Raw genomic sequence first — 24,288 nt, 5'->3', positions numbered from 1 at the left:
ACTGACCATAGAACTGCCCTGGAGGAGCTACAAAGGCCTAGTAGAGCAGTCTCTCTTTAACTTTTAATTAAGGTTGACCATAGAGTTGCGCTAGAGGACCTAGATATTTCTAGAGAAAACATATTAATCAAATCCGTGAAAAATCAAATCCACAAATATCAAATCCGCAAATATGGAGGGATGACTGTACTATGCATTTTAATATCAGCATGTGGTTTATTCTCACTGAAGTAGCAAACCTGCAGCTAGGCTCTACTATTTCAAAACGTGGAGTGGTGGAAGAGGAAGTCCCTGCACACAGAAAATTAGTATGCAATGAAGAAGAGTTCTGAAATCTAGGTTTCTACATACTGATAATTGGTTCTATAGAGCACTGGATCTACCTTTGGCCCTCTAGATAATATGAACATCAGCTCACAGAATCCTTTATTAGCTGTGCTGCCTGGGGCTTCTGGAACTTCAAGTCTAAAACATCTGGGAGGCCAAATGTTAAGTGCTCCTGATACAGAGGAGCATTCAGTCACATGTGCCAGGGTGAGGACCAAGTAATCTTGGCCAGATGACAGGGACTTGGCATTCCGGGAAGGGGCCATTGATGACAGTTGCCTTAGTTTCTTTTTTCTGGTTCTCTTCCATAGCCCAGAGGATTAATTAAAAAATAATAATCTAGTGACAGAAAAAGAAGAATAAGCAGCAGCCACCTACACCAGAGTTATCTTTCACCTTTTTGTTACTCCCACTGGTGATGGTACGTCAGGAGGTATCTGCATCCTCCTCTGCCGTTTTAAATTTATAATTGGGGCTAGGGGCATTATAGGGAAACCAAAATGGGAGCAAGAGACCCCTGGGAACTCTTGCTGTGCTAAAATCTCTCTGGAGTGGTGATAAAAAAAAATGAAAAGGCAACCTCGAGATGGGAAGAGGCTGCTGATATTTGTGTTCATGCTGTCATTGCCAGAAAAGTTCCACTGCCACTCATTAAGAGAGGTTCCTCTGTGTTGGAGGTGGTCTCAGTGTGAGCCCACACTGCAGTTTGAAGAGGTGTACACATAACTATGGTTTCAAACCATAGTTATTGAGTTATTGAATTTTTCAATCCTAGGGGCCCAACATCTACCCTACCTCTCTGCCCTATTATGGGGTAGGGTTTCTTTCTATGGGATTGTTTAATGTTTTGCTATTGGGTATGGCAAAGACAGGATGAACACAAATATCAGCAACCTCTTACCATCTCGAGGTTGCCTTTTCATTTTTCACCACTGCCAGAGGGATGGTTTTATTAAAGGTAGCAGTGCAGTCCTGTTGTCTGTGGATTTGCATTGTATATGCTTGGAGAAAAAAATAATTAAGCAAGTATGTAAAGTGGAACAGGTGTGATGTTGCACAAAGGAGAACGCCATTAGGAAGAATGCATTTGCTTCCATATCTGCCTTAGTTAAACATAATTTATTGGCTTTGAAAAAAGAGAAATCTTTAACCACAGAAAAGCTTAGATTAAAATAGAATCAATGGCTATTGTTTTAAATGCATTTAACATTGATACTAGGCAATGACCTCTTGACACATTATAAATAACTGCAAACTTCTGAAGCCCAGACTCCAAGGAAGAGTTGCATTTTGCAATAAGAGTAATTAGGGGGGGGGGAATCACCCATGATAATAATACAGAGAATACTTTGTATGAGTAATTACTTCAGTGAGGAACTGGATTAAGTTATGCAATGTAAAGCACTATAACCATGTTAAGGAAGAAAAAAACCTTACATTCTTAGGTAGGTCATGCATGCTGTTCTTCATTGCTTGACTTGGGAGTCAGGTAGTTTTTAATAGGTTGGTTGTATCATAGTGGAAATTCACATGTACATAACACATCTTTCTGGGGATTTGGAGAGATATTTAATACACAGTTCAGACAAGCTGTGTACCACATTGTGTACAAAAAGGCAATTTAAAATAATCATAAGCCATACAATGTGATTTGGGGAGAGAGGAGAACAGTGCCACAGGGGGGGAAAAATTGAATTGTCCTAAAGTATTCTAAACTATTCTAAACTATTCAAAACACTTCATAGATTTAGCAAACTTATCTTACTTATTCAGCTCTTCAGAAGAAAGAAAAAGAAAATGTTTAAAAATAAAATACTGCAAAATAAATTTACTAGACCAAAGGCAATGTTAGCAAATCTTCAGAGTGGCAGCAAGGGAGATGTCAAAATTAGAAAGAATTTTACAGATTTCCACTTAATTTTAGTTCCCACTTCAAACTATTTCATGGATTTGAAGGATAGCAAAAGAAAAGGGAAATGTGGTAATACACAAAATGATGGCCAGATGATATCTTTTCATCATCTCCCACTCAGCATTTTACAGGATTACCTTTTGGCAAACCAGGGAACTCTAATAGATTGTTATGAATAATATGATCTAGAGATGCACATTTTATTCTGACTTTGGCAGTTCCTCATTTGTTTCTCAATGAGAGTTCCTTTTTGGAGATAATTAACCTTTGCACACCAAGTATTAGATGAGAGACACAAGTCCAAAAATTCACCCACCACAAAGAGATCCTGTTTGTTGTGTGATACTGTAGGGTTGCTAAATTTAGACCTGGTGCAAGCAAGGGCGGTACAACCGAAACAGAGGAGTTGCAATGTACAGTTTTGTCCACCTCTTTCCTGAACCTGGGAAAGAGCACAGAAGCCAATGTGACCCATTTCCCTGAACATGTTCTAGCTGTGTGTCAACACTAGACTTCCCAAAAGTTGTAAAGACTTTGGAACAAATTAACCATAAAAGGCCAAGATTTGAGAAGCCACATTTGTTCCTTGAGAATGTGTGTATAAAGACAATGTGGACGCCATACTCTCCAGTAATCCTGATTTTGCAAGGACAGCCCCAATTAATCCTGTGTCATCCCACTTCTTCAGATGCTTTTAAAATGACCCAATTTCTTTCTCTTCCCACTTTACTTTCATCCACAGCTTACTTCAGTCACTGCAGACAGAATTCAAAGTGCAAAAATAATTTGTACTCAGAAGATTATTGCATTGTATTTAAAGTGACTTATGCCCAACGGGATACAGTCACATTTAATTTTAAAACCGGGTGTTATCGCATACAGCCATGGCCAGGTGAGTGCAACTCATATGCAGCCTGGATCCCAGCCACGCTTATCCAGCAGCTTTTCAAAAATGAGAGCTTGCCAGATCTGGGCTGCAAACAGGTTGCACTCGCCTGGTCATGACTGTGTGTGATAACACTCACTTTTAAAATTAAACCTGACATCCCATCAGGGATAAGTCACTTTAAATGCAATGTGATAATGTCCTCAGTTAACTCAACAGGGAAGAGAAAAGGCAGAGTCTTGGCCATCCCAGCAGGCTCAGGCAAAAGCAAACTGCTGTGTCCTCTCATAGATTGTTAAATGTTCTTCCTCATTAATAACTTGTGCCATTTTGACCGTATGTTGCTTGGCCACATGTGTCCTGACTTTCATCTGTGAAATGTAGAATGGTTTGGGGCACAGAATATTATTCTGAATGTGCAGACTGCTCTTAATTCCTTTATCATTTTCTCCTTTGCAGTTCCTTTACTATAACACATTATACCCCTATGGGAAGAAGAGAGGGAAGCTGAGGATAAGCAGCTGGAAATCCATCTGAAAAGTGAGCAGGAAATAATGACGGAGAACATTTCACTATTATGAACCAAAGCTATCAAGAGGATCCACGAAATCCCACTCTAACTAAAATTATTGGATTTATTCAGGAATGAAAAGAAGTAGACAAGGAGTTGGGGGAAATGTAGGTAGTAGAACTTAGTTTGGATATTAAAAGAAAAATAGGTAATTACTCACAAACCCTGAAGTAGAGCATGACAGATGGCAGCTCTGAAAAACTCCCAGTCTCCAAAGAAAAATACTTTATTGTGTCACTTTAGACTTCTTTTATGTTGCACTGAAAATGGGTGTGAGGCTTGAGAGGAGTTTGGCATGCAAAACCTTTTTTGCCTAATTTCTTAGGTCTGTGAGAAATCCTACTATAGATCAATACTTTGGAGATCTGCAGGGAACTGTACATCAGTCTGTGTAATAAATCCTTAAGTTCTCCTTCAGTCTTCATAAGTTAGAATCGGACTGAGATCACAGCATTAGAAAAACCAGTATAGTGTTGTGCCTTGAACGATGAAGTGGGACTTTGGGAGATACGGGTTCAGACCTCTTTTTATCCATGGAAACCACTTAGTGACCATAGCCAGCTCCCACCTGCTCAGCTTTAGAGGATGGCATTGGCAGATCACCTCTGAATAAATCTTGCCAAGAAAACCCAGCAATAGGGTTGCTGGATAAGTTGGAGTTGACACCAATAATGCCACAATACTGGGGAAGGCAGATTTAACCCTTCCTTTTGCAATTTTTTATCAATCTAGATGGCCTCTTCAAGATATTTTGCTGAATGTGATGAACTTTAAGAAGGAGTGGGCATTGTGTGGCTTTCAGGTTCTGCACAACCAGTTGGTGAGGCTCAGTGGGGCCCTTTGTACCTCATTGAAACACAAAAATTCTGGTGCCCCTCCTTGCAATTTTTCAATTAAAAAAACCATTTTGGCAAAAACGAATCCCCCCGCCCAAAAAAACCCAACACCAAACCTTTGTGGAGCTGCATGCTATTTGACTGTTTCCCCTAAACAGGCAAAATCAAAAAACAATGGAGGATCCCCAAATCAGTTAGCCTGGCCTTCTGGGTTTTGAAGAATGGCCATCCCTGGAATAGAGGTACTACAGCTGGGGCAAATAAAAATATGGGGGTATATCAGGAAACCTGGTCATCCTAAAAATGGAGAAAACAAGGATAGCCTGCTACGTTTAATGCAAGACCATGTCATGTGAACTCATTTTGGCTTTATTTTAACTTGCAGAATGTGCATTTGAGCACATAGCAGAAGTTTTTTTTAAAGAGAGAAAGGGGTACAAAGTGGCTTTCCATCTCCACAACTAAGCTCACTTACTGCTTTGTCAATGAGACTCCAGTCACCCTGAATTTCATTAGGAGAGTTTACACAACACCAGTGCAAGTCTGGGTGTTTGAGCAAGAGGGGCATGAAAAGAGGGAAATATTCTCATGACTTTTAGATGCTGCTTGAAAAAAAGTTACCTTTTAACATTGCAGTTGTCAGGCTCCTCCAGCCAGAGTGGCCTTTGGTCAGGCTTGTTAGGGGATTCTACATATGAGATAGAGTGCAAAAAAGTAACTTTTTAATCAGCCTGACGTGCAGTAATATAAGCCGCTTAATTTCTTCCTGATTGAGATGAAACCCTTCCTGCATATTTTTAGTGTGTCAGGCTGCAGCTAATGGAACAGGAAGAGGTAAAAAGCTGTCAGCTTTAATTGCGGCAACAAATTTATGAACGGCCCAGCTCCAGCATGTCCTGTACTTGAAGGGATGCGGGGGCAGGTAATTCTATATGCACTGCAGCTCCTTATCTAATCAACTAGGGTTTTTAGAATCACATTGCCGTACAGGGAGAGGGCAGGAAGACAGAGGAAGAGGCAGGTTGAAGGTTCCTCCTCACCTGACAACAGAAAGCAATGATGTAATCTAAAACAGATGGTTAATCCACTGCCTCCTTAAGACACACCCAGAATGAGATGTACAGTTGTGGAGGAATGAGCTATGATTCATGATAAAAAAGGTAAACAAAAAGTTCTGCACAGTGTTGGTTAGCAACGCCTGTCTAAACATTTTATTAAACTATCTCATCAATTTATTCAGTCACTTCTCACATAGAGTCAGAAGAGACCACAAGGGCCATTCAGTACAACCCCTTGACATGCAGGAATTAATAATACAAGCATTTCTGACAGGTGGCCATCAAGCCTCTGAAAACCTCCAAAGGAGACTCCACCACATTCGGAGGCTGCATACTCCACTGCCAAACTGCTCTTATTGTCAGGAGGTTCTTCCTAATGTTTAGGTGGAATCTCTCTTTCTGTAGCTTGCATCCACTGTTCCTATTTCTGCTATCTCTTTCTGTGTGTCTTGTATTTTAAAGGATTTTGGATCCTTATATAATTCTGTTGGCTATGTTGTCTTGAACATAGAATTTCTAGTCTTTGGAACAGTCCCTCTAAGTGCCTCTTTAACAGATGTCTGTTTAAGCATGGTGTCACTCATAAACACTTCATTGGCAGACTTCTGTATAGCAAAATGCTCTTGTTAAAAGAAATGCACATAGGCCAAGCTGGTATTTTTCTTGCCACTTGGCAACCTTGTTTGAATACCTTTAGGCAGCTAGGTAGTAAAGAACTGAGAGGAGCAAATATGTTAAGACAAACGGAGGAACAAAGGTGAAAGTTGTAACTAATCATTGGATCTGAAGTATACTTCTAGGGCCTCCTCAAGCTTTTACCACACTGCAGAATTAATGCAGTTTAATGCTGCTTTAACTGTCATGACTCCATCGTATGGAATTCTGGGGTTTGTAGTTTGTTGTGGCACCAGAGTTCTCTGACAGAGAAGGCAAAATAGCTCACAAAATGACAAATCCCAGAATTCCATAGCACTGAACCACGGTAGTTATAGTAGTGTCAAACTGGATTATTTCTTCATTGTAAATGCAATTTCTATTCCAGGGTTTGGCTTTTCCTTTTTGCAGAAGAGGCACTAATAATCTGTACTCATACAATATTTTTAATAATCTTGTGCATGATGCAAAGTCTGCTTCTTTCCACTGTCTTCAGCTTGACTGTGCCCTGAGGAAATAAGAAAGTGGAGCATTTTGAATAAAACGAATGCAGCACATAGTCTTTGATGATGGTGTGAAACATTAACTTCCAGCAGCCAGATGCCAAGCTATTATGAGGTTATGAGAGCCTCTTCGCATGACCCAGTTATAGTACAGGTTCAGTCTCCTTATCCAAAATGCTTGGGACTAGAAATCTTTTGGATTTTGGGATACCTGTATTTGCACACAGGTACATTATGGGATATCTTTGAGATGGGGCCCAAGTCTAAACACAAAATTAATATATGTTTCATATATCGGTTCATCTTATAGACATAGCCTTTCAGAAATTTCATATAATATTTTTAATAATTTTGTGCATGATGAAAAGTTTGTGTACACTGAACCATCAGAAAGCAAAGGCTTCACTACCTCAGCCACCCATGAAAAAAAGTTTTGGGTTTTGGAATATTTTGGATCCAGTTAAGTGAGACTCAGCCTGTAGAATGATTCTCCTTTAACATCCATGGCAACATCTTGTGGCCAGGGAATTGAATATATACAAAAACAACAGACTTGTTTCACTGACAGCGGAACATGGGAGTCAACTCCCTTTGAAAATAACAGGACTTACTTCTGTAAACATGCGCAAGAATGAAGCAGGCCATGCATTACTTCAGAAGGACTGTTTGAAGTTCCAATATGGCTGGGGAAAGGAGGTGGTTTAGCACTGGTGTGCAAGGAGTCTTTTTGTGTGATGTTGCTGCTGTTGTTCCATTCTCCTCCCTGTGTTTTTGCCAGCAAAAATAAACCTTTAACCCAGGTCACATTGTTGTTCTAGGTTATATACCTAAAAGTAAGGTCCAAAATATGTAGTTTATTGTGGCACCAGATGTCTCTGACAGAGGAGGCTAAATGCTGCACAAAACTACAGTTCCCAGAATTGCCTAGCATGGAGCCAGGGAAGTTAAAGCGGTTTGAAACTGGATAATTTCTGCAGTATGTTTTGGATCTAAATCACTGAAATTCTGACTAGATTAGTATCAGGATCATACTATGTGCAAGTGTCTGTGATATATATAATGGGCCTTTCACATTTGCTGGGGTTAGGGGCACAGGATCCTCGTGAAAGTGGAAAAAACACAAATAAGAAAATACTACCTGAGACACCACCTCTCTAGGAATCTCTAGCTCCTCCAGCACAACTCTATGGTCAACATCTGTCAAAAATAGATCATAGAATCATGCTAGAGGACCTAGAAATGCCTATATAATTGTTTTACAGTTCACCAGGTTTTACTGATTTGAATTTTGGATTCGGGAATACCCAAGAATCTAGGAATTAGTAACTTGTGTTAAAAAAAGAAGGGGAAAGAGGGAATACCTAGGCTATGAATGTGAACAAATTTCTATCTTTTTTATATATTTATATTTATATAAGCCAGCCAAATTCACATTTTCCTGTTGTTGTTCATACGCAACTAAAGCAGTGAGCTCTTCTGAGCACTGAACAATAAATGGAGAATGTTTATCTTTCCATTCTTGGGAGTACAAGTCTTTTGGCAGCAGTGAGAGCAAGCAGGATCCAACTACGCTGACCATTAGTAAAATGACTTCACTTACATTTACTGTATTATATATTACAATATACAAACAACTTATATATCACTCGATGTATATTTTAACTTACATCCCATGTGTCAGGGATATGACTGAGAACATGTGCATCTACAAGTATCAGGGAGTTTTCCAGTATAAAACCACTTGCAGAGAGCCAGAGTGGTACAGTGGTTTGAATGCTGGACTCTGACTCTGGAGACTAGGGTTCGACTCCCAGCATGAAACCCACTTGAGCAAGTCACATACTCTCAGCCTCAGGGGAAGGCAATGGTAAACCTCCTCTGAACAAATTTTGCTGAGAAAACCCCATGATAGATTTGCCTTAGGCCTGCCATAAGTCAGACACGACTTGAAGGCACGCAACACACACAACACCAACTGCATGTTCCAATTTTGGCAACTGTGCTGTTTTAGCTTATCCTCATCCTCAGTGAGAACAAGGTTGGGCCCTCTGATTCCTATGTCATTCCCTGAGGTGGTGATGACCAGGGTGACCAGATATGTCCTCCTTTTCCAGGCCATGTCCTACATTTCAGCCTTCTGTCTGGGAGGAATTCCAAATGTCCTCCCAAAATTTTCAGCATGACAACGAAGCATGAATTTATATTTCTATGAGTGTTTTGAAGTTTTCTTTGGTCGCATCCCTCCATTCTTCTTCATTGTCCAGCAATGAAGGAAGGAGGGAAGAAAGAAAAGGTGGAAGGATGGATAAAGGAAGGAAGGAAGGAAGGTGATTTTGCTCTCTGCCCCCCACGAAGCAAGTATGGAAAGAGGTCTTGCAGCACCTTTGAGATGAAAGAAAAAAGTTGGCAGCTGCATGAGCTCCCCTAGACTTCAGCCCACTTCCTGAGGGGGAAAAACATCTAAGGAAGTAGGCTGAAATCTAGGAAAGCTCCTGCTGTTGCCAACTCCTTTCTTTCAGTCAGTCCCAAAGGTGCTGCAAGACCTCTTTCCATGCTGATTTTCCAGACTAGCGGGGCTGTTGCTTTGAAGCCCTGCCTGTCCCTCGCTTCCTTGGAAGCTGTGGCTCTGGGGCAGAGGCGCAAAGTGCCAGCCAGGCGAGGCCAAAGGGGCCTGGCATCCCCGGAAAGGGCGCTGCAGGTGCTGATGCTAGTGCTGCGTGGCCAAGAGGAGGAGGAGGGCTGGGCTGGCGTTGTCAGCGGAGCATCTCCTTGAGCCTGGCTCCCCGCCTGGTTTCGCTCTCCAGGTGGAACTTTGCTCTGGGTGCGATTGTGTCGTCACAAAGGCCGGGCAGCCAATGAGAGGGAGAGGTTAAAATAGCGCCTTATAAATAGCCAGCGCTGAGCCCCAGGAAGCAAAGGAGAGAGCAGCGGAGCCAGGGAGGGCAGCCTTTGCCCTTCAGGCGCTGGGCTTTGCCCTCTTCAGGGTGCCAGCCCTCTCTCACAGTTACTCCTCTCTGGAGTCTTGCAGGTCAGGGTTTGTCCCTTGTTGGCTTTGCTGCATCCACACTGCAGAAAATAATCCAGTTTGAGACCACTTTAACTGCCCTGGTTCAGTGCTAGGGAAACCTGGGGGCTGTAATGTTTGTGAGACAATTAGCTTTCTCTTGTCAGAGAGCTCTGGGGCCACAATAGACTACACTTCCCAAGATTCCCTACCAGTTAAAGCGGTTTCAAACTGGATGATTTCTGCAGTGTGTTTTGAAGCTTACATAATTTCACGCCTGTGCCAGCTGCCTCCCAGAAAGGGACCCAGGAAAGTTCATGGATACAGTTCATTTAAATAATTTTACAGTAAAAGTTTATGAACTATTAAAATAAGCTAGCTAAAAACAGGATAAAATAGCACACATATGTGTGTATTGTTTGGTGTGTGTGTGTGTGTGTGTGTGTGTATATATATATATATATATATATATACACCCACACACATGTCATTTATGTCAGAGGATGGTGATGGCTAAACCCCCTCTGAAGAAACTTGCCAAGAAAACCCCATGATAGGTTTGCCTTAGGGTTGCCATAAGTTGGAAACAACTTGAAGGCACACAACATCAAACAACATATGTTCATGTTTATATGTTTGTTGTGTGTACACACACACATACACATTGTTTTATACTGTTTCTAGCTAGTTGAATATGTATGCTATATATATTCATGTACTAGCCTAGAAATTTTAGTCAAAAAATTGACCCCAAAAAACCTGGGTTGACTTATCCGCAGGTTAATGTAAGTACTGTACTTTAACACACACACACACACACACACACACACATACATGCTGGGCTAAGCTCTTGATTTTTACCACTCTATTCAGAGAATATATATATATATATATATATACACACACACACATACATACACACACACACAAACATATACACACCACATATACATATCTATATATCATCTATATATCTATATCTATATATATACCATTTCCTTTCTCCCAATAGAGTGGTAAAAGGCAAGAGCTTAGTCCATCCTGGAAAGAAGCATGGATGGATCCCCTCTTCTCTCTCATCCATCCAGCCTTTAGGATGAGCACAAACAGTTATGTCTGCCAGAATTTTGTAAGTTCTTTGGCATCATTTTCCTTTTCATCATCCTTTACATCCTTTGTTACATGTCCCGAAATTTTGCCCTCAACATTCATGGGTCATATCAAAATTCATAATTTTTGTCCCAAAACCTGCCCTCGACTTATACATGAGGTTGATTAATAGTCCAGTATATATGGTGTATATATATATATATGTGTGTGTGTGTGTGTGTGTGTGTGTATGGGCAATCATGGGTTTGAATGTTGGATATTCAGAGTGGCCAGATGTCATAACCGCAAAGGAGGACAAGGCACTGCAAAATGGAGGGCATTCAAGAAAAATGGAGGGCATGACCCAGTTAAAGCTAAAAGCACTCACAGAAATGTCAATTTGTGCTAGTCATGCTCAAAATGGAGGACCTTTTGGAATTCCTCTTGGACAGAAGGTTGAAATGTTGGATATGTCTTGGAAAAGGAGGATGCCTGGTCACCCTGAGGACACTGGGAGGCCAGGGTTCAAGTGCCCACTCAGCCATGGGAGCCCACTGGGTGACCTTGGGCAAGCCACACACTCTCAGTCTCATGGGACGGCAATGCCAAACCCCCTCTGAAGAAACTTGCCAAAAAAAAAACAAAACCCTATGGGCTTTATCACACAGGAGAGAATCAGCCAAATCCCATGCAGAAAAAGGATTTAAATCTGGGAAAATCCCACAAAAGTGCGATCATTTTCAGATGACGTTGGGGTCCCTCCCCACCTTTTCTGATCAGTAAATACTGTAGCTATGGTTTTCCCCCCCTCACAGTAGTGTGTTTCTACCAGGGTGGCAATGATTTGTTGTTGTTTTTTGCCTTCAGGTCATTTCAGACTTATGGCAACCCTAAAGCAAAGCTACCATAGGGTTGTGTGTGTGTGGTTTTTTTTGGGGGGGGGGGCATTGCTTTTCTTTGCAGCTAAAAGTTGTCTTGCCCAAGGTCATGCGGTGGGTTTCTGTGGCCAAGCAGGGATTTGAACCCTGGTCTCCAAAACCCTTGTCTCCAAAATTCTAGTTCAACACTCAAACAACTACAGTAGGCTGGTTCTTTAGGTCATTATTACCCTTCAGATGCTGGGCAACTCCCAGTATCTCTGACTGGCAAGAGATGATGGGAAATGCAGTCTAGCATCACCTGGAAGGTCAGAGTTGCCCACACCTCTTTGACTTCTTTGAAACACCCCATTTCTAAAGTAGTCAACTAAGGTGATTTCTGAATAGTTGGTAGCCTTAAAAATTGCAGGATTAGTAAACATCCACGTACTTTATCAAACTCCAGCCAATTGTTGGTTTTAAGTTAACAGAGTGAATTATTGTCAGGTCAGTTTATAAATAAGAAACTCATGCTTACTTCAGAAAAATCAATGTCTCATCTTTCCACTGTATAGATACTACTTTAGGTGGCTCACAAAAAGTTTGGGGGAAAAAAGATTAAAAACAACAACAAAATTATAACTATAAAACAATATTGGCAAACATAAAATTTGTAATAATTTAATGCTATCCATCCCCCCCCCCCCAAATTTAAAAACCCCTAAAAAAACTAAGGCCTGATTCATACAATGCAGGCACACTATTTGATTCCTCAGCATTTGATGACCCACAGCTGATTTCTTTGGAAGGCATTGGAAAAGTTTTGGAATGATGGGAGAAGTGTGATAATTCAGAAATGCATGTAACCCCTTGATGTTGCCATAATCATCATGATCAGCAAACATGTGATCTTGCCCTGTGGATTTTTTTCCCCATTTTTGTTCTCATTTTACATTCTTTCCAGATTGGGAGTTGTTCAAGTTGGTGAAAAGAAGTCATTGTGCCACTTATTCCTGTGTTTTTGCATGGTAAGAAAAAAAAATGGGGAAGTGGGGAGCAGGGAGGATTATGAATGGAAGATGATGCTATGCGAAGCCCCTGTAAAATTCAGTGAATGAGGCAGGGTGGTGGTGGAATGAAAGTTTCATATAGAAATTTCTCCTAACACTTTCCTCACAAAATCAAATATACAGGTTGAGTCTCCCTTATCTAAAATGCTTAGGACACGGCATGTTTGGGATTTTGGATTTTTTTTTTGGATTTTGCATATACTTAATGAGATATTTTGAAGATCGGACTCAAGTCTAAATACAACATTCATTTATGTTATGTATATACCTTATACACATAAAAGGTAAAGGTAGTCCTTGACATAAATGTCTAGTCATAACTGACTGTAGTGGGTGGTGCTCATCTCTGTTACTAACCCAAAGATCCAGCGTTATCCAAGGACTATTCTGGTGGTCATGTGCCCAGCATGACTGCATCAAACACTGTTATACACATAATACATATTATTATTAATAATTTGTTCATGAAACAAAGTTTGCGTACATTGAACATACAGAACGTTTGCGTACAGAAAGCAAAGGTGTCACTATCTCAGCCACCCATAAAAAGTTTTGGATTTTGGAGCATTTCAGAATTCTGGATAAGGGGGACTCAACCTGTATCTGTTCTCTCTGTCCCCACCCAGCTAGGATGCTTCTTGATGCAACTTTTACTGCACAGCTGTTCTGCCTGATATACAGAAATTTATGGGAGATCCAGACAATATTGTCTTCGATTTTCAACCCTCTTGTGTTTTCCCATTGTTTCTTCCATCTTTTTTCTTGCCAGAGAAAATCTGTTCAGGAAAAAAAGACAATACAGTCAGTGAGGGGTAACAAATCCATGCTAGATTTAGTCCAACTTGAAAGGAATATCCAAGTTGTGGAACCCTAAGCCCAAAAGTATGTTCTGTTCCACAAGCAGCATCCTTAAAATTCAGGATAAACCTGGAGCAGATTCACATAACACATCATATAATAATTTCCAGACATCAACCAATCCATCCATGAAGGTAAATTTGCTCTATACAGCTGCCACTTCTTTTGATGATCCCAGACAAACAATTATATTGGCAGTGTTATACGAGTTACAGTTTCACAAGGATGCACTGTTCTCATACCATTCTAAATACAGAAACACACCCTCTACCTATGTGGCATTTCCCCTTTCTTTTATTGAAATGTGTATCCTGCCCAGTAGCAAATTCAGGAGATTAATGTTTTGAGAATCTTGCTGTGCCAAGTATGGAACAGAAGTCTTTCCTTCACTCTTGCTTAGATTGAATCTGGGTAAAGCAGTGGGAATATGTGATCAATTGTCTACCTTTTTCAAATTTGGCAAGTGGCAGCCTGGGAGGTGGGTGCGGGCTGTGACACTGGAAAATACCTTTAAAAAACAAAACACAAAAAAAAAAAAAAAAACAACCCTTTCTCCAGCACTGTTTGCCTGACTACTCCTTCCCCAGCCCACAAATTGCCTAGTTAGCAAAAATGCAGAGCATGGGAAGGCAATTTTTGAACAATTGCTCCCAGAATCCTGATTGATTGACCCATGTGTTCTTAGAACTTCTGGGAGTTGCAGTCCAAAAGTAACATTCCCAGGCTTAGGGGGAATCTTGACACAAAGCTTTTACTGAGGCTATTTCTAGATGGAGGGCTCTTTGCAATTGATCCCTCCTTTTCTCTTGAACAGGTAAGAAAAGTGGAGGAAGATGCACTGGAAAAATGAGGGAGGAAGACCAAAGCACTTCAGGTCCCCATAAAATTTGGTGAATGAGAGAGGACAGTGGGATGAACTGCTCTGACTGAGACCGTGTGATTCATCTAGACCAGTAATGAAGACAATGATTGGCAGTAGTTCTCTAGGCTTTCAGGTAGGATTCTTTGTCAGCTCTACCTAAAGAAGCCAAGGATTGAATTTAGGACATTGGAGTGCAAAGTAAATCCTCTACCACTGAGCTATAGCTTTTTAATGTGCATGTGTGTGCATGCCTTCAAGCCACTTGCTGACTAAGGGCAACCTCGTGAATCCCACAGAGTTTTCTTAAGCAAGGAATACTCAGAGGTGGCTTACCATTGCCTTCCTCTGAACTATAGCCTACAGCATCTGATACTCTTACATGATTCCCCATCCATACACTATCCATATACTAACCAGATCTGACCTTGCTTAGCTTCTAAGATCAGATGGGATCTGGTGCCTTCAGGATGGCATAAAGAAGTCAAACACATAAGCAAGGGGAGGAAATGCCAGTGTCCTGAAAAACCATTGTTTCTGCATTATACTATTCCAATTTGAAGTGGAAATTCAGGAGATTACTACACATGGCTTTTAAACTGCCATTAGACCAGGGAAAAGTGGCATCGGTAATATTTATTGCACACTGCCACCACTGATTCATAGCTGTGTCCATAACCTATAGTTGCTATATCCCTTTTAATTGATGGAGGAAACCTGTCAATGATTTCCCAGTCACACAAGTCCCCAGGGGTGAAATGCTCCTGCTGGGGTAGTTGTGAGATTGGCGTTCACATTCTGTCAATGTCCCCTCCTCACTTCTGGCCCACTGCCACCTTACTTTTTTTTTTAAATTTAAATTTTTTTTTATTACACTGTGCATAATACGTAATACACTTCCACCTTACTATTCCGAAGCAGCTTGATTTCCTTTATTTAATTTATTCTGTTTTTTAAAAAACATAATTCACAGTAGCAAAGCTCTAGAATTGCATGAAAAATGAAAATAAAAAATAATAATAGAAAGACATGGTAGGGCATAGGGCAGGGAGGTGGAGATAAGGGAGAGTCAGGAAGAGAACATGATGGGAAGAGCAGCCCCAGTCACAATTGAGAAGACGTGTGGTGATGGCTGCTCTGAAATGGTATGTTTGGTATATTTTTAAAAAAACTGGCACAATTGCTGTGAGAGTGGGACTCATGTAGTAATGTCCTCAGGAGCAATCACCACTCCATTTAAATAATGTTTGGAAACATCTAGATTGTGAGTTTTCCCACCATCAGAAGTTCACCAGAGATGGTTAACAAAATGACCTCTGTGAGGCAGCACCCTCCGTGTGGAACTTAAAGAGAGTTGTTTGCAGTTGCTTATAAGGTCTTAAGATATGGGGAACAAGATCCAAGATTTTCCAGAAGGCTTTTGTTGTCTAGATTGTACTGCTGTTGATGCTGACATCAGTTGGTGCTGGGGTGAAGATTGATTGTCATCTTTCCTTGTAATAGTTTGTTTTAGACGGTGGGCTTGAACCTTACTGCATGTTAAGGTTTGAATGTTTGTGTAAGGTATTTCAGGGATAAAAACACAAGTAATTAAAAAAACACATGATTTTTTTTTTGGTGATACTATATCTATGAAGAAATGCATTATACTATTTTGGGTAAGTCCCAAAACTGTATTTGAAAGAAGTGAATTAGTGAGTAAATTATATTGAGAAGAATGGAAACAATGGTTTAAACCCTTTTACCACTGCATTCCTCACCAACTAGATTGATTAGAATACCATAAAGCAATTGCTCTCCATAAAACCAGATTGGAAAACTATAACAGGGTTGTTGTTTTTTAATCAAGCTTATGTCCTAGAACTATCGTCACATTGTATTTGTTTTTACCAAACTAATCTAAAAAAAATAAAGATATGATTATAGACTTACATTAGATTTGTAAATACAAATGCAGCGGAAATGTCCCAGTATCAAATAAGTGACCTTCTGGGAAACAGAAATGGTCTACAGTTTTCAAAGAAAAATACATAGCAGTTACCATACCATGTCTGGCTAGTATTTGACTTGACACAGCAAAGGGCTGCCTTTAGGTTCCTGATTAAATGTCAAATAGAACACGTAAGTGATGCCAAACTTTGAGTATATCCAGCCTGATTAAAAAGACACCCCCCCCCCAAGTTTTGTTCCTGTTCTTTCCAATTTTATTTGGGAGATCCATACATGTTTTGTTTAGCCCAGAATATTTTCTGTCAGTTCCTGGTATGAGCAGAGCCTTTTTATACGAGCTCCCACATTTGGTTTATTTTAACCCTCTATGAATTTGGGGGGGGGGGGGGGCAGGAACAAAATCTGGCTTTTCATTCAGTCTAGATGCCCCCTCACTGTCTCTCATCTCTTGCTGGTAATAGCTAATAAGTTACAGGTAGCATTATGTCAGTTTGCTCTGTATGTTCCCATCATTGGTTACTGGTTGGAAGGAGTTTGGAAATACTGAACATAAGAGGAGGAGGAGGAGGAGGAAGAGGAAGAACCTGGAAGCAGACACATGTTTTTTATAACATTTCTCTCAAGAATAATTTTATCTTGAGAGAGAAAAAAGACTTCATATTTCCCCCTCTTTCTCACTGAGGAAAGTTCAGTACAGAGTGGAGATAGAATCTGTCCTTCAATGTTCTACAAATATTCACATTCATAAATTCAATAAATCAATAGAAGACAAATAATAGAAGGGTTCTACTTATTTGAAAGTAATTTATTATAGCCCAGAAACAACTGTGAGGATATTACTAAATAAGACAATAGTGTTAAAAGGTAGAATATTTCATTGTCTTTAATACATTTACATTCTTATTATACAGTATAAACAACAGACCAATAAGAGTAGCACTGATACTTATATTAATGTATTTGGTTGTTTATTATAGGATGTATACACCTATCTTTTTTTCTTTAAATTCCCTAGGGAATTAAAGAAACTCTTACTAATAAAATGGCAACAAAATTAACATTTTTAACAGATAAAACATCATTATAATATAGCTATGATAAAAGCTGTGTAATGATGAATAGTTATATGTAACATATCTCTTATATGTTTTATCATATTAATTACATTTTTAAAATTATATTTAACAAAGAGGGAAATATTTTTAACTAATATTACAACAAAATCAGGTTAATAGTTAATAAAATCCCAGTGGTTGCAAACATTTGAAAATGTGGAGTGTTCAGTTTATTACTTGCTGTAGGAACAATTTGCACCGGAAGAAATTCAGTTTTCAGTAGATATTCCCAGATGTAAGCCTTTTTGTATATATTCAATTCCCTGTGGAAATTTAGAAATAGATAAATGAACAGCTGTATATAGTTTCCTTCACTTGAAGACTTAAGAATGTGTATAAGATTTGGACCGGAGAGATCTCATTCTAAATAAGGCATTTAGTTCTGTCAGTCTCATACTACAAGGACTGACTTGAAAGACATTGTGAAAACCTGGATCTCTGTCATTCTTTAACAAACCCTCTGTCTAGTAATTATTGAAAATCCAAATTCACACAATTGCACAGATGAGAACAAATCATTGAAAGCAAATTACACCAAGGTATGGTATAATCCATTTTTAAAAAGAAATTTCAGTGAAACACATATTTATAACATTATTATTGAAAACAATTTCACAAATGTATTGACTTTGGCCCCATCATCCCAGATATTACAAGGTTTTATGAAATAACTGTCATTTGATATGGATCCCAGCTTTTGTTATTAAACAAATTAATATGTTTGAGAGGTTGTTAAACATATTAGTACTGCTATTGGGTGATCAGTGATAATTCATTATTAAGAGGATTAGTGACCTCTTCCTTCCTTCCCCCACTTGCTTTGTGTCCCACCTAAATTTAAAATGAGGAGGGAGAAGGACATGTTGGTTGGTGCTTCTGCTCCAAGGTGGCACAGGAGCCATATTGTTTGACTAAAGTCAATAGATAGACTGAGTGACTAGCAGTCTTAGACCTCTAGACCAAGAGTGGGCAAAACATAGTCCACATGCTGCATGAGGCCCCCAGGGCTGTTTTAGTGGCCCTTAGGTCACTTATTGTAAAGAAAAAAAAAAAGATTTCTGCTAGGCCTAAAAAGGTGCAAAGGGCTGAAAATGTGGCAAAATGATCCCCATACTCCATTAGAGGGCATCTGGGGGCCAAGACTGAGGCGGGGTACAGACCGCCGCTTTGCAGCGGTCTGGCGCCGCCGCCAGAAGGTCCGCGGGGGAGCCGGAGCCTTCAGACGGCCCAACTCCCGCGCGGACCGAAAAAAGAAGCTCCAAAATGGAGCTTCTTTTTGCGTCGCGTTTGCGACGTAGCGAGGCGCCAGGGGCGCGCTCGCTACGTCAGCAGCGGCGCGACGCGTCTGGACGCTGTGCGTCCGATACGCAAAGATGGCGGCGCCCATGTAGAAAGGGCGCCGCCATCTTGTACGCATTGACTACGTATTAGGGTTAGGGGGGTGCGGAAGCACCGCCCCTTCCTAACCCTAATACGTATTGAATACGTATTTTTTGGCGGTTTGTAACCCGCCTGACTTTCTTACAGGGGTGTAAGAACTTCTCCTGGAGGACAGTTGCCTACCCCAAGTCTAGGGAAATACAAACAATTGACTATCTCCTAATTCTCTAAGGTGAAAACTCATACCACAGACTTCAAGTTGATTCTTCAAGTCAACACTCTCCGACAAGAGTCCTTTTGGTTACGTACAATGGCATAACCTCCTGTTATGACAGTGCACATACTTTTCAATTGTTGTAGAAGGAAGTATCCAGTACCTCCTTGCACAACAATCTCCCTCCAACATGCAACCTTAGTTTTGCAGTAGCAGAGTGCATCCTTCTGACCAGTCAGGAGGCTCCTAAGCACCATCTAGTTGCAGTGACACAGCTGGGGAAAACAGACTGCTGGTACTCTGGCATACTTGCAAGGCATTTGCTGGATGTCTGTGCATATGGCTGTCCCTTTTCCCCAGGTGTACAAGTGCAACTGGATGGTAATCAGGATCTCTTTGCCTTGCTGGCCATTGCTTGTCCATGGAACTGAACACCGGAACTGCCAAGCTGCACTGTGCAGCTGGTGGAACAGAAGCCCAGTGGAAATATACTGGCAGAGGTTTATACTCTGTCACTTTTCAAAGAGGATCTTGGCTTGGGATTTCAGATTTTGTGGCTTTACTATCTCACCAGAATGATTTTGGGATCTCTCTGTTTTCCCTCTCATCTCAAGTTCTGTAATGTCCAGGTTGGCTAAGAGTCCTGAAGGACTCAAAATTTTATCTTGGCTACATCTTCGTGTTGTTAACTGCCCTCAAGTCAACCTCAACTCATGGCAACCCTGTGATTGAGACATCGCCAAGCCACACTATCCTCCATTGCTCTGCTCAGGTCCTGTATATTCAGGCCTTTTCTTCTCTAATTGAGTCTATCCATTTAGCATCTTCATCTCTTTCTACTGCCTTCTACCTTTCATAGCAATATTGTCTTTTCTAATGTGTCATGTCTTCTCTTGATATGGCCAAAGTATGACAGCCCCAATTTGATCATCTTGGCTTCCAGAGAGAGTTTGGACTCAGTCATTGCAGACATAATGCAGATTGTCACCACTGTAATGGGCATGGCTCAATGCTATAGGATTCTAGGATTTGTAGTTTTGTGAAATATTTAGCCTTCTCTGTCAGAGAGCTCTGGTGCCATAACAAAACTACAAATCCCAGGATTCCATAGCAAAGTGCCCCCCCTCTCCCTTTTAAAATTGAAAACCAACATTCTTAATAACATTGTGGCCAAAATCCTATTGGTGTTATAAACACATCTATGTTTTCTTACAGGTGTGGTTATACTTTCTTTGGATGTAGTGCAGCTATTGCATTCAGGTTATAGTTGTGTAAGCAGAGTTGTACAGGTGTTTCATCCCTTCCCTCCAATGAAAATCAATCTGGAAGTGATGTGATACCACTTGTGGTTACATCTGGAGCAGTGGTATAGACCCTGGGATGGGTGTGTGGATGAAAAATGGTCTTTGCTGCTTCCACAGTTGCCCACCTCTGTCTTTGACTGGAGCCTTCCAGATACAGTGGTACCCCGGGATACGAATGCGCCGGGTTACGAATTTTTCGGGATACGAAAAAATCCCATAGGGATTTATTGCTTCGGCTTACGAAGGTTTCTTCGGGTTACGAAAAAACCGCGGCGCTATTTTCCGCCACCGGAGGGCAGCAGAGAGCTATTTTTCCATTAGCGCCTATGGGAATTCGGCTTACGAAGGTATTTCGGGTTACGAAATTAACCGCGGAACGAATTAATTTCGTAACCCGGGGTACCACTGTATTTGTGAGAATGCAACCTCCATCAGCCCTAGCCAGGATAACCCAGTCATGAGGGATGGTGGAAGATGTGAGATTACTAATTCAGATTACTGAGAATATGTATTAACTATTTTTTCCATACTATTTCCTTTTGAGACCCCTTGTGTTAGAGTTAGAGCTTAACTGACAATTACGGATTGTTTGGCTGAAAGCAGGCAGAATAGGTGACTGGCTTTGATAAGGTGGGGCTGTTTTCATTTGCAGTTAATTATTAAGCTGATTTGCTCCAGTGGAATGCAGTGGCTTTCTTCTAAGTGGCAATGTTCTACTTGAACTGTTGGCATAGCAATAGATAACTGAGACAGTAAAGTGAATGCATTCTGTAAAATCCACCAAGTGCATTTAGCACAGAGATTCTGTGCATTTATCACAGAAATGAGAAAAACCAAAATTTGCCATGAATTCTGTTTCTACATTAATCATACATTGTTAGAGAATGTGTAATTGTCAAACTAAAGTCACACTGGCCTGTTACAGACTGCCAAAATAAAGCTGCTTTGGGTCTCTTTGGAGGTATGCTGTTTAAACGATTCATGCATCCTACGAGTCCGGAGGTTGCACCAAAGCCACACTCCATTCCTAAGCACTGGAGTGCAGTTTTGGTGCAGCTTCCGGATTCTCAGGATGCATGCATCATTTAAACAGCATACCTCCAAAGAGACCCAAAGCAGCTTTATTTTGGCAGTCTGCAACAGGCCACTGTTACCCAAAAAAGTGGGGATGGGACTTGGGGTCCCCTCCAACAGTGACAGTGTCTCCTTAATATTTGGGGGGAATTTATTCACTCACCAGGAGGCCTGCAAAAGGTTGAGTAAGTTTAACAGATCTTTTACACATATGTATAAAACTATTAATGGCAGTTTTGATGACTAAAATAGTTTTATTTAGAAATATGCAATTTAGAAATATGCAAAGGTCCTTGCAAACACACAAAACCAATGCAACCTTAAAAACCATACAGAGCTAACAGACAGAAAGGCGTGAAAGTTTGAATAGTGAGACATTGGGAGTTAGGGTGATAATGATCGATCCTGAAGAGGGGGCTCTGTGGAAGATGTAGGGGGGCTCACATCACATCTGAGAGAGACACAGTGCACACGCAAGGCTAGAGTTGGGGCTGATATTTATATCTGATTTCCTAGCCCCAAGGGGTTCTTGGTACTATGCTGCAGCAGTGTAACAAAGACCCGATGGTTTCCCCAGGGAATCAACAATGGGATTCTGGAGCATCTGATGGTTTTAACTTTGGAGTAACAAAAAATTGATGAGATTTGAGACAACCTCTGGATAAGAAAGAAGAATAGGCCCAGGATGAGAAGGAAATATGGTCTTTACCTGCTTTGAATTGGGACTTACTCAATCCCTGTTGTGAGAGGATATGTGAAAAGCCTGGAGAAGGATGGAGTGATTAGCAAACCCATTTAATCTTTATTTAGTGCTGCCTAGGTCCTCCACATATTTGGGTCAGTGTGCCTTTCCCATATGAAACTTTCTAGTACAGTCAGCCTTCCTTATCCATGAATTTTTTATCCATGGCTTGAATATATATATATATATATTCCAAATAGCAAACCTTGATTTTCTATTTTATATAAGGGACACCATTTTGCTATGCCATTGTATTTAATGGGACTTGAGCATCCATGGATTTAGATATTCATGAGGGGTCCTGGAACCAAACCCCAGTGGATAACAAGGACCCACTATATTCCAAAGGTCACCATGACCTCTTCAAAATATGCCTGACTCTAGTTATCAAAATATAGAAATATGAAACCCCATATTCAGCATGGGGATGTAGAGTATTTTAGCAACACTGATGTCTCCAGGATAGAGAAAGCAATCATCTAGCTGCCTCCAGTTGACTGGCAGTACCTATAACCTTAACACTTTTTTACATGCAAATTTGATTTTTAAAAAGTCAAAGTTTGCTGATTGATCCCAAACTTACATGAAAATGCTAAAGATGTCAGTCTGTCTAAATATCAAATTAACATTAGCTGGTAAGTACATATTCTAAATGAAGACATTCAAATAATTTATCTGGGGTGTGTGTGTGTGTGTGTGTGTGTGTTACCTGATGCAGTTGACAGATTAAGTGCAAAACCCTTTCTATGATTTTTGTTTTAGTTTGGTTGGATAACATACCGACCCTGGTGATTTTGTGATCAAGTACGTCAATTTTTACCAGATAGAAATACTTGGAAACACTTCATAATATAGATATTTGATTTGTATCTTCCACAATTCAGCTCTGCCCTATTTTAATTGGACAAGACCTCTAGTTTTAAGAAGCTGTAGTGAACTGGAAAAATTCATTTATTCATATCTTATAACCACACCTAATGAGATTTATTAGTGTGATTCAGTTTTCCATTGTACATTTGTTGATAAAGCTGACTCATCAGCCACTATTGGTTTTGACACATTGTGGTCCTGTGTCTCTGAACAAGATGAATGCTACCTTAAAACACTGTGGTGAAGAAATGTTCCACTTCACTTGTCCTGAGTAAAGCCACTAGTTTTGTGATGCCTGTTACTGGCTAACTTGAGTGCTACTAGTTTGCCAGGATTTCAGGTGAGAATCTTTCCTAGGCTGGTTGCTTAAGGATTTATAATTGGAAATGCTTGGGATTGTTCCTAAGAACTCTTTGACACGCGAAGCATATGATTCACCATTCAACTCTGACTGCTACAAGATGAAGGTTTACCTATTACTCTTTTGAGATAGTATAGAGGGTTATCTGGACCTCTACCTGAATGGGAAAAAAAACCAATTCTGCGTAAAGAACAACAGCTTTTCTTTTGCCTTTTTACTGGATTGATAGGAAGTCCTACTACCAGTCCACCAGGGCAAGCCCAAGAGATTTTGCTGACATAAGTGGCCATCCAGTCAAAGTACATAGTTGATAAAGCCAACATGTTAATTCCTCAGTGAGGCATGCAATCCCACAAGTACCTCTCCTCTTCCCTGTGACTACAAATATAGTAGTAACAAACACAATAGTGGGAACATGCAGATCCACTAGAAAGCAAGGAATAAACAATTTGCTGTCCTTTCACAGTGTTCAAAATCAGCTGCTGAATAAGCTGCCTCGTTCTGCTAAGGGGGTGTGTGCAGTTGAGAATTTATATCACTTCCCAGTCTACAAGGGCCCTTGAGCAATGCACAACCAGTAAAAGCATTTAAAACAATCCAGAGAACTTTTAATGACCCTCTAAAACAGTCCTTAGAATTAACTGTAGGACAAAGAAAGGACAGAGTGGTTTGAAACACCAAACGGGAAGGCCAGATACAGGATTTTGGGGAATAAGTACAACAAAAATTACACTCCAGGATGGAATCTGATTTGTTTTGATTATAAAAGTTGCTTAGAATTATTTTGAAAGAAA

The 24,288-nt window shown here is 40.4% G+C and overlaps 1 protein-coding gene across 1 annotated transcript in view; it reads right to left on the bottom strand.

The window, feature by feature from the left end:
• Positions 1 to 13,489: 13,489 nt before the first annotated feature.
• The window catches only part of RSPH3 (radial spoke head 3), a 33,074-nt gene continuing 22,275 nt past the window's right edge, over positions 13,490 to 24,288 (bottom strand). The window contains exon 9 of the mRNA XM_042456779.1: positions 13,490 to 13,543. The gene's annotated coding sequence lies outside the window, so the exon portion shown is untranslated. The remainder of the gene's footprint in view (positions 13,544 to 24,288) is intronic.

The sequence above is a fragment of the Sceloporus undulatus genome, chromosome 1 (genome assembly GCF_019175285.1).
Source record: "Sceloporus undulatus isolate JIND9_A2432 ecotype Alabama chromosome 1, SceUnd_v1.1, whole genome shotgun sequence".
Classification (NCBI taxonomy): domain Eukaryota; kingdom Metazoa; phylum Chordata; class Lepidosauria; order Squamata; family Phrynosomatidae; genus Sceloporus; species Sceloporus undulatus.
This window is presented reverse-complemented; position numbering and strand designations above follow the sequence as displayed.